The following is a 14,421-nucleotide window of genomic DNA, read 5'->3' as shown; positions in this document are numbered from 1 at the left end:
TTAATTAAGCTTAATAGATTTGTCTCGCCGTTTAGCCTCCACTTATGTAATAAGTTTTGTAAATAGTCTACATTTAATACTTCTAATTAGTATCTAAATATTTGATTTGATACGTGCTAAAAATAAGCAAAATTAATCAAACGACCCTTAATTGCGACTTTGCGTTGTAGACCATCCGCAGCTAGCCGAAATTCCTATTTGACGCGCGCGCGCCGCAAACAATCACAGCGAACGGTGGCCTCCTATCCTTAGGGCAAGTACATTGCTACACGTCTCATTGGTCGTCTCATGCAGTGCCACGTAGGATTTTTGATGATGTGGAGGAGAGAGAGCGAGGAGAGAGAAAGAGGTTGTTGCTTCGCGAAACAACCACCTCATGAGCTAAATTGTAGGACTACGAGACAACTTAACAACCATTGTACGAGTTATTGTTACCATGCAACTTATAATATTTTATTTTTCTTATGCACAAATTAAGGAATTACATACCACTACCAGACAACTTATAGGACAACCCACTGTACAAGTTGCGTGTTAAATCGTCTCAAGATTACGTGTCAATGCATGAGACCGCCTATTAGACGACACCAATGTACTTGCCCTTATCAGGACTGTGGTGTCATGTCTCCTCTTGCCTTTTCTGGAATCTCTCCCACCGCTTCGAATTCCACCGTCTACCTGCTTTTTTGTTTGTCCACCGTTCAAACAATCTCGAGGGAGAGGCGAAAGGGGATCCAAATCGCCGCTGGTGAGAGACGATCACCGATCTCGCCGCGTTTACCGTCGCCCCCACGCGCCCAATTATTGCATCGAGCTCGCGGCCGGCGATCGCCGATTCGCCCACATCGAAGCATAAGCGGCAGCCGTGGGCTCGCCCCTGTTCCAAATCGCCGGAGACGGGGAGGGAAGCCGCGGCGTCCTCTTTGACACCGTCGCTGCCCTCAGATTCATCCACGCTCAGGGGGAGATGAGGCCGGGTGGAGGGGACGCCCGGCCATGCGTCGAGCTCGCCACCCCATCATTTCGCCTGCACCGAGGGGGAGGCGGAAATCAGATCTAGACCAACTTCGCCTGCTTCGACGAGGAGGCGATGGGGGGCCGGTGCTCATCTTCCTCGCGCGCATCGTTTCGTTTTCGACGACTAGCGGAAGGGAACCCGGCGTTCGTCTTCCTCATCCCGGCATCTTCTCGTATTTGACAACAAGGCGGAAGGGGATCCGATGCTCGTGTTCCTCATTGCTCTGGACGCGAACTACGAGAGGGCTCGATCCTCCAGCACCTCATCGTCAACATTCGGGGGACTTTTTTATTCTGGTGAGCTGCATCCTCCCCCAATCTGATCCCCCTAAATTATGCCGTATGCCATTCTGTGTTGTTTGCGAGGTCGATCCATGGGCGGCGAGAGCCGACCGCCGTGCTCACTGCTAGGAACAATTTTTGGTTTAATGAATGCCGATATGTGTAGTCTATGCTGGATGCTGATTTTGCTTACGCTCTGCTAAGCCTGCACGCATTGTAGCCTGCATATGCTCTGTTTTGGTCAGCACTACGAAGCACCATGGCTGGCACTAGCAGCACCTGTACGCATAAAACTATAGTATTAGTTTGTTTATCAGCTACAATTTTGAATGTTGCAAGTAGTAGTTCTGCAGTTTTCATTGAGATCTGGTCAGACCATATGCTAGCTCACGCTTGATCTATTTCTACTTGCAATGCTTGCTGCCGCCTATGCATGCTGCAAGCAAGCACCAGCTCAATCTTACGATAGATAAATCCACTAGCACCCTCTACGAACAAGTTATGTTTTCCTTTAGTTCTTTGATTCCATTTTTGTGCCGTTGTTGAGGAAATTCCAGGGGAGGCAAAATGAGTTGACAGTAGTTCATACTTACTGATTCAGTCCAAGTCCTCGGCCAAGATAATGGTTGCATACGCTGCAAATTTTCTAGTAGTTTATGTATAGAAGAGAGCAGACACCTGACATATGCTGCAAATATTTCTAGCTGCCTCATAAATAAATCGAGCAAAATTGTATTGTGTATAACATGGTGACTTATAAATTAGGCATTGCCATGGCACAATTTTCAGTCACCCAGATGAAGACCAACGCATTAACTAGGGGTGGGCATTCGGTCAGACTGAACCGAACCGATCGGTTCTTCGGTCTTTCACAAAATTCGGTTATCTAAAAATTGGGAACCGATCGGTTACTAAAATTTCTTAGAACCGAGAACTTCAGTCTCGGTTAGTTCGGTTCGGTCTTCGGTTCTGACCGAACTAACCAAGCTTAACAGAGTACTAGCGAAAGAATCGAAGAAAAAAGCGTTGCCTTCTGCATTTTTTTTGGAGATAAAGATCCAAACCAAATAAAATAGATGTAGCATTGCGGAGATGAAGATCCAAACCAAATAAAATAGCATATACACATTGTCCTAGGAGCATCCAACACACACAAAAACAATCCATCAATGCCTCACGGAGTACACCAGTTCATCCGATCAAGAAATTCCATCCAATACGCACAAGACACAGACGCAAGAAATGAGGTAGCAGGAGCAGAATAGCGGTCACAGGAGCATATGACGGAGGACGAGTTGTGCCGCAGGAGGTCGGATTTCCGAGGAAGGAGCGACACGACCAGGCACCGACGCGGCCGGATCTTCGAGGAAGGAGCGACACGACCAGGCACTGACGTCGGATTTGCGTCACCTCTGGGCTTCAGGGACGAGGAAGGGAGGGAGCAGGGGCAGGGAGGGGCTGTGCATCGCTGGATTTGAGGGAGGGAGGGAGGAAGGAGGGGAGGGGGCCGTGTGCCGCCGGATGGAGGGAGGGAGGAAGGGAGGAGGGGAGGGGAGGTGCTAGGGTTAGGGTGGTGGGAGGGGTTTATATGTATGGGAGTTTCAGTATTGGGCTGGGCTGCATTCTATAATGGGCCTCATTCAAGTACTTCGGTTTATTCGGTTTTTTCGTTAACCGAGACCTGGAACCGAACTAAAACCGAACTAACCGACTAAACTTCGGCTATTTCATACCTGGGACTGAACTAATGATCAAAATTCTTGGTTTCGGTTATTTCAGTTTGGTTTTCGGTCCTCGGGTAATTATGCCCAGTCCCAGCATTAACTCATCATGGTTCACATGCACCTCCATTTTCATTAGTGATCTTTTGAGTTTTGTGAAAGACTACCTGGCGCCTAGCACACTTCACTGATGGCTTTGAACTGCTAGTCTTTTGTTAAGTCACTTGCACAATATGGTCCTTGACAAACCTCGTGGTTTTCAATTTGTGGCCATGATAAGTCCATTGTAACAAGTAGCTTACTAAGCTTCTCATGCATACAGGTGAGACCAATGCAAGGTTCACTGATAGCACTTAAATAAGACTTTTTATCACCACACTAACATACATGTGAGACCAAGGCACATTTATAACTCTGAAAAAGTTGTGTATCCCTTGAAAGTTTTTTATCCATAATACGATGTTTTTCTATGTATCCCTTGAAAGTTAGAGATGTACATATTCAAAGTCTCGATATGGTCTTCTCGAGATAGGAGCAGTGCCCGGTTCTAACTCAATGGTAAACTCTACCGCTCTATCAGGCGGTAGTCCAGGCAGATCTTCTGGGAATACATCTATAAACTCATTAACCACAGGAATAGATTCTAGAGTCACTGCTTTTTGACCATCTGGTTCAAACAAGGATGAGCGGGTAATTGGAGCTCAAAAGGGTGGCCTTGGTCATCTTTCATACTAACGATCCGATTATCCATATTGATTTGAACTTTATGTTCCTTCATCCAATTTACCCCCAAAATAATATCTATTCCTTGATCTTCCAGAATTAAAGGATAAGCACCCACCTTATTTCCTTCTAAGTTCAAAATCACATTGCGAGCTACTTGATTTGTATTCTGAGTAGCCCCAATAGCTTGAATAGCATATTTGACATTTAAGGTGTGTACTTCTAGTTGGTGTTGCGTAACAAACTTTCTACTCATGAAGGTATGTGATGCACCTGAATCAAATAAAATCATGGCTGGATAATCGTTAACAAGGTACATACCTGCCAGAATAGGCTCTCCTTCTGGAATTTCCTCCACGTTCATATAATGAGCCTGTCCTGTCTTGGTGTTCACAAACTTACGATGGACAAACTTCTGCCCAGTGCCTTGACCAGAGGTTTGAGCCCTTAAATTTGCGTTTCCCCCAACCTTGGGAAAACGGCAGTCCCGGGCAAAGTATCCCGGCTTTTCACAGTTAAAACAAACCTGTGGATTCCCTGGAGGAGTAGGGTTACGAAACCCGAGAGGTGGCGCATTTCCAGGACGAGGAGCATTACTGGGAGCTCTAACATTCCAGGGCTGGAAGGGCCTCTGCTGAAACGAAGGAAGGTCGATACATGGGTTGAGGAGGACCTCGATATACCACCTTCATTCTTTGCGGGGCACTCCCGAAGGTTCCAAAAGGAACATTCTTCCTTTTCACATGTTCTTCTTTGCTTAATGTTTCGTCTAGGATTCTCATCTTTTCTTCTGCAGTAATGGCTGTACTTACCGCAGAGCTATAGTCGGTAAAAGTGCAGGTGGACAGCTTCTCCTGCATTCTTGCATTGAGCTCACGAAGATAACAATCTCTTTTTCTGGACTCGGTATTGACATGTTCCGGTGCATATTGGGCTAAGTGGTCAAATTCATTGGTATACTCAAGAATACTGCTGTTCCCTTGCTGTAGCCCTAAGAATTGCTCCAGTTTCATCCGCATGATACCTTCTGGCACAAACTGTGTCCTGAAGGCTTCCTTAATGTTCTCCTATGTAACCTTCCTTCCAACTGGTTGCCTAGCCAGATAGCTGGTCACCAGGTCCCAGCGGGACCTTGGAGCTGGAGTCCTGCAAACTCCGCCTTTTGAGTGGTGGTGCACTGGGGAATTACTCGAAACTTCTGTTCCATTGTTTGAAGCCATTCGTTAGCTTCAAGGGGATGCTCAGCTTTCAAAAATATTTGAGGACGAGTCTCTAGGAACTGGGTGTAGGATACACCCCGCTCTGGATCCCGTCAATTTCCACCGTTACCGGTGTTTTGCACGGTCATTTGAAGTAATCGAGCCTGTTCGACCCCTGAGTTCATAAGGCTGGCTATAGCATCTGCCAGCGTTGTAGCTCTCGGTAAATTCTCCTCATGGCCCCCGACCCTGAAGCTCATGGACCTCTTAGATCCGCCATGCTGTCAAAAGTAAACAGAACATTAATATCTAAGGTGCATTTTACCAACAGTTCCCTGCACACTAATATTCCACACATCACAGCATGACTAGTCATAAACCACACTTATATACATATTTATTTATATTACATAACTTGAAGTTACCTTTTACAAAACCACCGTGCTACTCCGTCCATCACATCTATCTTACATAAACACATTACAACATCTCTCAGTTAGGGTCTCGCTTCAACCATCGTAAGGGTAGATGCCTAGCTCTTCAGCATTCAGTCCTAGTCGGGCCATTGCTGCTTGCAGAATATCTTGGTCCACTGTCATCAGCGTCTGTCCCGGAGGAGCGATAGGTGGGGCCTGATTCACTGAGTTCTCACTTCCTGATTCCGGCCCGGGGTCACTCGAAGTGTAAGAAGTGTAGGATGCAGAGGTACTAACTCCGGAATTTCCCTCCATCTCTTCGGGATCTTCCTCTTCTTCCCCGTCTTCTTGCTCCGCTTCTCCCCACTGCTGCATTGGCCCGTAGCCTTGTGGATCTAGCCCATCGGCGTTTGCATTGGCTAGGCGTTTGCATTGGCCCAGGCAAATTGCTGGTTTCTCACGGGAGCTTCACCCTGATCATCTTCCATGTCAACATCAAACCCTTCTAAGTTCTCATGAGCGTATAGGTCAATCTCGGGAGCTGCAGGTGGAGCAATATCACCCTCCACTCCTACAACATCCACTAACTGGTCTGCTTCTTCTGGGTTCGGTGGCTGGGGTTCTTCTGTTGGTGGAGGCGGTGCAACATTGATGATGTTTTGCGCAGGTACCTGGGCCTGCATTTCCTCCAAAGTCAGACGAAATGATAAAATCTCGTCTAGCTGCTGGAATCTTTCTGCTTCAAGCCTATTAACATTGGATTCGGCTTCCTCTCTTGCCATATCTGCCATGCTCCTGCTGGCCTATATGAATCCTTGCATTACCCTGAGTTTCTCTTCATATTCGTCGATTCTTCTGGACTGCTCCCTCATTATTTTCTCCATGTCATGTTCCCTTGTTAATACCACCTTTTTTACAATTCCTTATCATGTCTGGCGCCCATTAACTCCATCTTGGTATCTTCATTTTTCTGCCTCTGATTGTAATACTCTCTGATGCAAGACTGATGTAAGTTATACATGGCCGTCAAGTAGTCAGAAGCAGCAGCAACCAAGATGTCGTGCTCTACACGAGAAGAGTTCTTCAGAGCTTTAATTCTTCTCTTCCAGATCCCGTCGTCTTGATTCTTTATAGGATAGAATCGAGCAGAGCTCGACCCTATCTCTACTTTGTGCTTTTCACATAACTCGGTAAGAGCAGTCATAGCCGCCCTTTCAATTGTGTCGTTGAACTTAAAGCCTGACTCCATTACTTCTTCTAGACGCCAATTGGGATTGGTGTCTTCATCTGGAATATGCACATAAACAGTGCAGTATTGTTTGTGACCTGTGTCTTTCTTCCTCCAATAATATTTTGGAGGGTTATGAAAGCCTAAATCCCGCAGCGTCTTCCATAGCAGTTGCACAAACCCTGGCTTATCCAGGTAATGCCCACGGGTCCATCCATCTTGATCGGTGTAACCTTCTTGGAACATCCTATAAAAGAAACGAGGTTAGGTCTAACGGCACTCACCAAACCTAAAAGTTTTTAAAACATGCTTATGCAACATGATGCAACGATTCCTACGGACTCACAGACTCATATACACACTCGTAGAGAAATTGGTGGCATCGTAATCTCTCCCTAATAACATACTACCGAATACTAGCGACACACAGCAAACAGTCAGTATTTGCAAAACAAACAACCAGTTAATACTACTGCCACCTGTGACTCATGTTTTTTTATTTTAAAATAGAGTCTCAGTTTTTAAATGGTAATTATCCCAACTTACGGCTCTGATACCAGCTGTGGTGGAACCGTCCAACTTAAACTGGTTTAAATGCGCCTAATTGCTGCCGACGCAGCAATTATCCGAAGCGCACTTAAAACAGTGTAAGTCCAGTCGTCCGTCGAGTGTCTCTAGGACTCCTCGAAAGATCCACGTCGTGTCTCATAGCCATACATCAGGATAGTATCCGCGATGGGATAGCATCAACAAATATTACATTTTTACATACATACAAGAGGTACGAGTTAATAGAAGACATAGTTTGAAGCAAACTTAATAGTGCAGTGTTAGACAGAGTTCTAGGGCTTAAAACATAAACGGTTCGGGTGGAGATGAGCATTATAAAACTTCTTCTAAGGGTATTGTGAGACTCATAACAATACCCTAGAGTTTCGGGACTTCCTCCTCGGTGGACTCCTGCGATGCTTCTGAAAAGATAGCCACAAGGGATAACCCTCTGTACGGTGTACTTAGCAAGTCTTACCCGACTAACCATTATAATAATAATTTTTCTTGGAAGTACATGATAGCTTTTTGGTGTCCTGGGCTGATATCTTTTTGCCGAAAAGCTTACTACAAGTGATGCCTTAATTTTATCTTTTATTTGGGTTAAGTTGTTACCTAACCATTCTAGATGATGAGAAAAGATTAAATGCAACAATAAGGTATTAAGTCATACATCAATATAACATTCATGGATTTATGCTACGATGCTCAACAGTGATCAAGTGCATTCATAACCGAGAATTGCGGCGATCCGGATCATATTACATACTGCAGGAGAGTACCCTGATCACCAGTTATATACGATCTATAACATTCATGGATTTATGCTACGATGCTCAACAGTGATCAAGTGCATTCATAACTGAGAATTGCGGCGATCCGTATCATATTACATCCTGCAGGAGAGTACCCTGATCACCAGTTATATACGACTGTAGTTATATACGACTGTCCAGGTCGTACGTAACGACTTTTCGATTAGCAAATCCAATGATTGGGAATAAGACTACCCGGACCCAGGGACGCACCCCCACATGGGACCCCACGTCTGGGCCGATCACCATGTGAGTTTCAGGCTACGCCCCTGCCAATCTCCAGCACGTCAAGCGCGGGTACGAAGTATTCCCGATCTGAGAGTTTACTAACCTACTGGGTTTTACTGGTCCCATACCTAGTAAGTGATCAGATGATTATCACTTGATCAAAGGTTAAGACAACGAATCGGACCTTAATCAATTTAATCTAGCAGACAGAACGACATCCTTAGCTTCTGCCCGCTTCTCAATTTCCATGCCACCTTTCCATAAATAACATCTATGACTTAAAAGTTTTCCTTAAGGTTGGTAAATCAAGTATTTAAGCAACTAAGCAATTCTTGACTTGGGTTATCTACTAAAGGTTTGAACAAATGGCAAACATGTCCTTAAAACAAGGTATGATCATGCACAAGAATAGGTTTCAAGCAACTCCTAGACTTAGTGCATACATATAGCAAATAGCTGACTATAGGACACATGAAATATTGACTTCCAAATAATAGGTGTAATGCACCGGGGCTTGCCTTGTTCGCTTAAAAAGTTAGCACTGTCCGAAGGGTTGGCCTTGCAGGGGACCAATTCAAAGATTTCCTCAAACTTCGAAAATCCTTCTGAATATTCCGAGTAATCTCCTTTTGGTGCTTCGGGGTCTATAGCACAACATATGCAGGGGTTAGGAATGCAAATTTTTGAATAAAAGACTATACAACTTTCCCTCATGATAAAGTTGCAAGCCAACAAGAACTATACAATTTATCATGATAAAGTTGCAAGCCAACACACAAAAACCCGAAAAGATTAGCCCACAATTTTTATTTCCTTACTTAAACTTACTTAAGGCCTTTCTTTTATTTTTAGAAAAGGTTATAATTATTTTCTAACTTGAAAACCTAATTTCCTATGAGTTAAGAATAATTTTTGATTATGAATCCATATTTTATGCATTTTATAAAGATTAAGTATTTATTTAATTACCTTAAAAGAAAGACAATAAATAAATACCCAAATTTTTATTATTTTTCTAGGGTATAAAAATTTTAATGCGTAAAGGAAAATAAAACAGCCTAACAAAATTGGTTTCACTAATTTTGGACACTTCTAGAAATTTCTGTGATTTAAATGGTGAGATTCGGATTTAAACTAATTATTCTATAAAGGAAATCTAAATTTTCCCGAAAAACTGCCCCGGCAACTTTTCTCACGCAACCCTACTCTACCCCCTCTCTCTTACGCTGGGCCTGTGGCGTGGACCCACCCCTTCTCCTATTCACCTCACCCGCTGGCCTATTCTCTCCTCTAACGGGCTTTCTGGGCCGTTTTTCTTTTTCTCATTCCTTTCCCGGACTGGCACCGGCCCAACGGCCTGCTTCTCCTTTCCCTTTCCCTTGCGAGCGCTGCCTGCCTTCCTCCCGGGCCTCCGGCCCTTTCCTCTCCACGGCCAACCGCGCGCGCTCCTGGGCCTTCAAGACCGCGGCCCAACTGGCCTCCGCGTCCGGCCGGCCTACTTCTTCTCCTCCTTCTTTCCACTAACGCGCGGGCCCCTAACTCCAGCACCTTCTTCTTCCTCCCGCCAAAACTCGAGCGAGACAGGGGCGGCGCGGCTCGCCGGCCGGCGCCCTACCGACGACGGAGCTAGGTCGGAAAAGCACCTTTGTGCCCTCACGCACCCGCGCGTGGCAACAGCTCCTCGGGAGATGGCTGGAGCTACTCCCTCCACGGCGGCGGGCGGCGGCACCTACGGCCGGTCGCAGCTACGCGCGACGACGGCGCACCCTACCCCAACGACTACTGCTACACCATCCTAGCATCCCAAGGTCCTACCCACGACTACCCAAGAAGGGAGAGAGCAAGTGCAAGGAGGCGCTCACCGTGAGCAGGAGGTGCGGCGACGGCGGACAGAAACGGCGGCGGATTTTGGCACGCCGGCGGGGAAGCTGGGCAACAAGTGGCTAGGGGTGTTGGTGGGGTATGTGTGGAGATGTGGACGGAGGGAATCGACGAGAGCGGCGGTGTGGTGGGGGAATTTTACCCGGCGGCGGCTGCTTGGCAGAAGGAGCGGCGGCGGTGAAAGAGCGGCGGTAAACGGGCGGCGCGGGAGCGGTAGATATACAAACGTTTTACTGCACGCATGGGCGGCACCGTGGTCTACTCGTAGGCTTGCGTGGTGAGGAGGTGGCGTAGCTGCCGCGCTGGCGGGCGACCGAAGACGGTGGCGGCAACACGTTGAGCGCGACTCTGTCCTTCTCCCCCTCTAACTCTGACGCCCGAAATCTTCAGACCCAAATCACGGTCGATTTCCAATCCGACGGTGCATATGTGTCTTAACCAAAGTTGTAGATAATCTTGAGCTTTTCAATTCACATTTAAACCTTTGCCCGAGATAAACATCCAGAAGTCTTCAAATTTGAATTTTTCTCTGGCGCATAACTGAATCTTTTTGTTCTTCCATTCAGTTTCGTCAGTCCCCTGATAGTGCCATCTACCTTACTTTGTGAATGATTTCAGTGATCCAAATCTCTTCCTTGTAGTCCAACTTCTTCCCATATGCGTTCTACAACATCTAAGGATTTCATTTTGCCCAAAAATACCTACACCTTGTGATCTACATTCCTCTTAAATCAGCTCCAAACTCGGCCATATATTGCTGTTTCAGACTTAGCCATTTTCGGCAAGACAGTCACCCGTGACAATATGCTGACTTTGAGCTTGGATTTGAATTCGTTCCCCTCACTATTCCTGATCAACATCACCCAAAAATACTTGTCCAAAGTCCATAGTTCAATATGGTATAGTTGTCCTGATCCACTTATTTGAAAAATTCAACAGAATTCAATTTTGAAAATGGACTCTGGGCTGTTTTTCTGAATTTTCCTATTGTCGGACGGGAAAAAGTAAACTTGTTTTTCATTTTCTTTCTTCGATTTTCTTGAGGTATTCAGGACCAATTCTTGTCCCAAATTTTGATCCTTGAGTTCTAATCACCCTTACATCTCCATTCCATATTTTTGTTGAATTTTTCTGAATTTCGAATTCAAAAATCAAATTTCGGTCAAATTTGACCCGAATTTTCCAAGTAAGTGAACAAAGGTGTCTGAACAGCTCTAACCTGGGACTCCTTGAGCTCTAACCTGCATTATTAAGTTTGTTTCAAACTATGGTTTGTAATAATCCGCACCTCGGTATGTGTGTAAAAATGTAATATTTGTTGATGCCTTCCTATTGTGGAAGTGATCCTGATGTATGGCTATGGGACACGTCGTGGATATTTCGAGGAGTCTCAGGGACACTCGACGGACTACAGGACTTATACTGTTTTAAGTGCGTTTTGGATAATTGTTGTTCCGACAACGAGTAGGCCCGTTTAAACCAGCTTAAGTTGGACAGTTCCGCCACAGCTGGTATCAGAGTCATAGGTTGGGATAATCAATAGATATTACTATTTAAAAATTGAGACTATTTTAAATAAAGAAAATGTGAGTAATAGGTGGTAGTAGCATTAATTGGTTGATTGTTTTGCAGATGCTAATTGTTTGCTGCGTGTCGCTAGTATTCGATTGTATATTATTAGGGAGAGATTACGATACCACTAATTTTTCTACGAGTGTGTATATGAGTCTGAAAGTACGTAGAAATCGTTGCATCATATTGCATAGCATGTTTTAAAATTTTTTTGGGTTTGGTGAGTGCCGTTAGACCTAACCCCGCTTCTTTTGTCAGATGTTCCAAGAGGGGTATACTGATCAAGATGGATGGACCCGGGGGCACTATCTGGACAAACTTGGATTTACACAGCTGCTGTGGAAGACACTTCAAGAGTTGGGATTTCATAATCCTCCTGAATATTACTGGAGGAATGAAGCGTCCCCACATAAGTAGAGACTAAATGTGATACAAATATCAGTCCCAGGAGGCTGATAACACATTTATTCGATAGATAATTCAGTTACCGTACAACTCCCGAGGGAGTGGGCGTGAAAGCCACGCAGCGATAATCAATAAGTAAATAACGGCGGCTAACCAAGCGACTGCTAAAAGACAGCACTCGGGACTACACGGCAACAGCAGCATTTTGGGCAGGCCAACACCACAGGCAGCGTCGGGTGCGGACACAACCTCTACTCAAGGTCCTCGGCGACGAAGTCCGGGTCCTCCTCTGTAGCAACGAAGCAAGGGTGAGTACAAACATACTCAACAAGTCCAACCCCATCCACGGAGGGGGATACAAGCAAGTTTATGCATAAGTATAACAAGGACAGGCTAGGGTTTATTTGCGGAAAAGCTAAATTTTAGCACATGCAGGGGATCGTTTCGAAAGGGTTTTGTAAAGTTTTCCTTTAATATCCGAAACATCGAGTGGGGTTGATCCTACACAAAGGATCCAAGTTTTTATCACTATCGGACTCCCCATCCGTCATAGCGCACGGCATATCTGCCGGACTCTTCCAAAATCCCCCCCCCCACACACACATGACATCCTTGCCCAACTGCTAGGTATGTGACCAAGCCGTAACTCGTCCAATGTCGTGGACACGGCTACCCGGATAGGTTTTAACTCTGCAGAGGGTGTACACTTTTCCCACAAGTAGGGTACCGTAGCACGATCACCTTGGTGACGGTACGGATCCTAAAAAAGCCATTACCCACCTTAGCTAAGACTGGCTAGTTCTCGCGGAAACACCCAATGGGTTCACGGCTCGTCCATGAGACCGTAACCGGGACCTAAGTCACCAAGATCTTACTCCTTTTCCATGGGTTCCCGTTGCTCACCAGCACCCCTGAGGACTAACAGTTCAGCTAGTGAGATTTATGCTAAGCCGTTGCCCATACAACGGTCGAGTGGTTGCACGATAGTGGAATTAGGCAAGATGACACATCAACTCGGTCCTTAATCACGATAGGATGGATATCTCCTGACATTGCTCAACCACCAAGGTACGAGCACAACAACATGGCATCCCACACAAGGAACACCCATCCATCCCGTCTACACATCCTTTTTCCCCGAACTCAAAAGCCATTTCTCTTGCGTGCACACACACACACTTATTTTCCGAATACACCATTGTAATAATGATTGCAGTTGAGTAACAAGTTCCTAAGCGTCCTAGCAGTGGTTATCATCTAAACAGAGCAAGTCATATTTAGAGATAAGCATGGGATAACAAGGGATGTTTATAACAATCAAGGGGTGGCTATCCAACCATGTCTTGCGCTGAAATAATATGCATTTTGTAAAACAGGCCAATAGGTTGTGTTTGAAAAACTAGGTATTAAGTATGCATCAAAGGGTGAGATTGGACTTGCCGTCTTCAAAGCCTTCCGGGAGTTCCGGCTCGCAGTACTGGTCTTCGGGCTCGGGCTCGCGGTCGAATTCCTCCTCGGGCTCCTCCTCGGGCAATCCGCAATCTACGGCACACACAAACAGACGCACAAATAAATAAAAAGGAAAAGGTTTTTAACCGTGAGCTCCGAACAGGAAACGTGAACGGAAAATAGGTAGAAGGATTATTTTTGGGAAATTTGGATATAGATTGGCGAAAGTATTTTGGAGGATGACGTGGTAAAATTCGGGGTGAAATGGAGGAAGTTTGGCGCATGAAATGACGGTTTAAATACGGATTAGGGGCTTAAACGGAGGATTAGGGCTGATTTATAATAAACTAGGGACCTATTTGCAATTACTTTCGGAGGTGGAGGGGCCTATGTGTAATTTGGGGAAACTTGGGGGTCGGATCGAAATTGAGGGGCTTTTATCCCTTCTTCTTCCAGGAAGGGAAGAGAGAGTGGGGAGTCGGGGGGGGTCCGGCGGCGGCCGGCCGGCGGGGCAGTGCGGTGGCGTGCCGCTTGGGGCCGCCGGCGGCGGTGGCCGACACGGCACGGTGTCGGTAGGGGCAGGCGGCCGACGTGCCATGCGTGGGGTCGAGGTGGCCTGGCGCCGGGACGGGGGCGGCCCAGGTGGTCGGGGCCGGCGGCGGGCGCGCGGTCCCAGGGGAGGCGCCGGCCGGGCGGCGCGAGCCCCGGGGTGGCCCGGCGGGATGGTGCCAGTGGAGGTGGCGCCGGGAGTTAAGGCATTGGGGCCGGTTGCGGGTGCCAGGAAGAAGAAAGAGAAGGAGAGAGAAGAAGGAAGGAGGAAGAAGGAAGAAGGAAGGAGGAAAAAGAAAAGGAAAAAGGGGAGGGAAAAGAGAAAGGAAAAGGGGGAGATCGGCGGCACTCGCGACACGCGGTCGGGGCACGCGCGTGGCGTCTGAC

At 46.4% G+C, this 14,421-nt stretch overlaps 1 long non-coding RNA gene across 1 annotated transcript; it reads left to right on the top strand.

Annotated features, from left to right (window-relative positions):
- Window positions 1-631: 631 nt before the first annotated feature.
- LOC101782029 lies at window positions 632-12,123 on the top strand. Its single transcript, XR_215245.4, has 2 exons — window positions 632-1,314; window positions 11,890-12,123. It is a non-coding gene; the product is annotated as an uncharacterized LOC101782029 (long non-coding RNA).
- The last annotated feature ends 2,298 nt before the right edge of the window (window positions 12,124-14,421 follow it).

This window comes from Setaria italica, chromosome V, assembly GCF_000263155.2.
Source record: "Setaria italica strain Yugu1 chromosome V, Setaria_italica_v2.0, whole genome shotgun sequence".
Classification (NCBI taxonomy): Eukaryota; Viridiplantae; Streptophyta; class Magnoliopsida; order Poales; family Poaceae; genus Setaria; species Setaria italica.
This window is presented reverse-complemented; position numbering and strand designations above follow the sequence as displayed.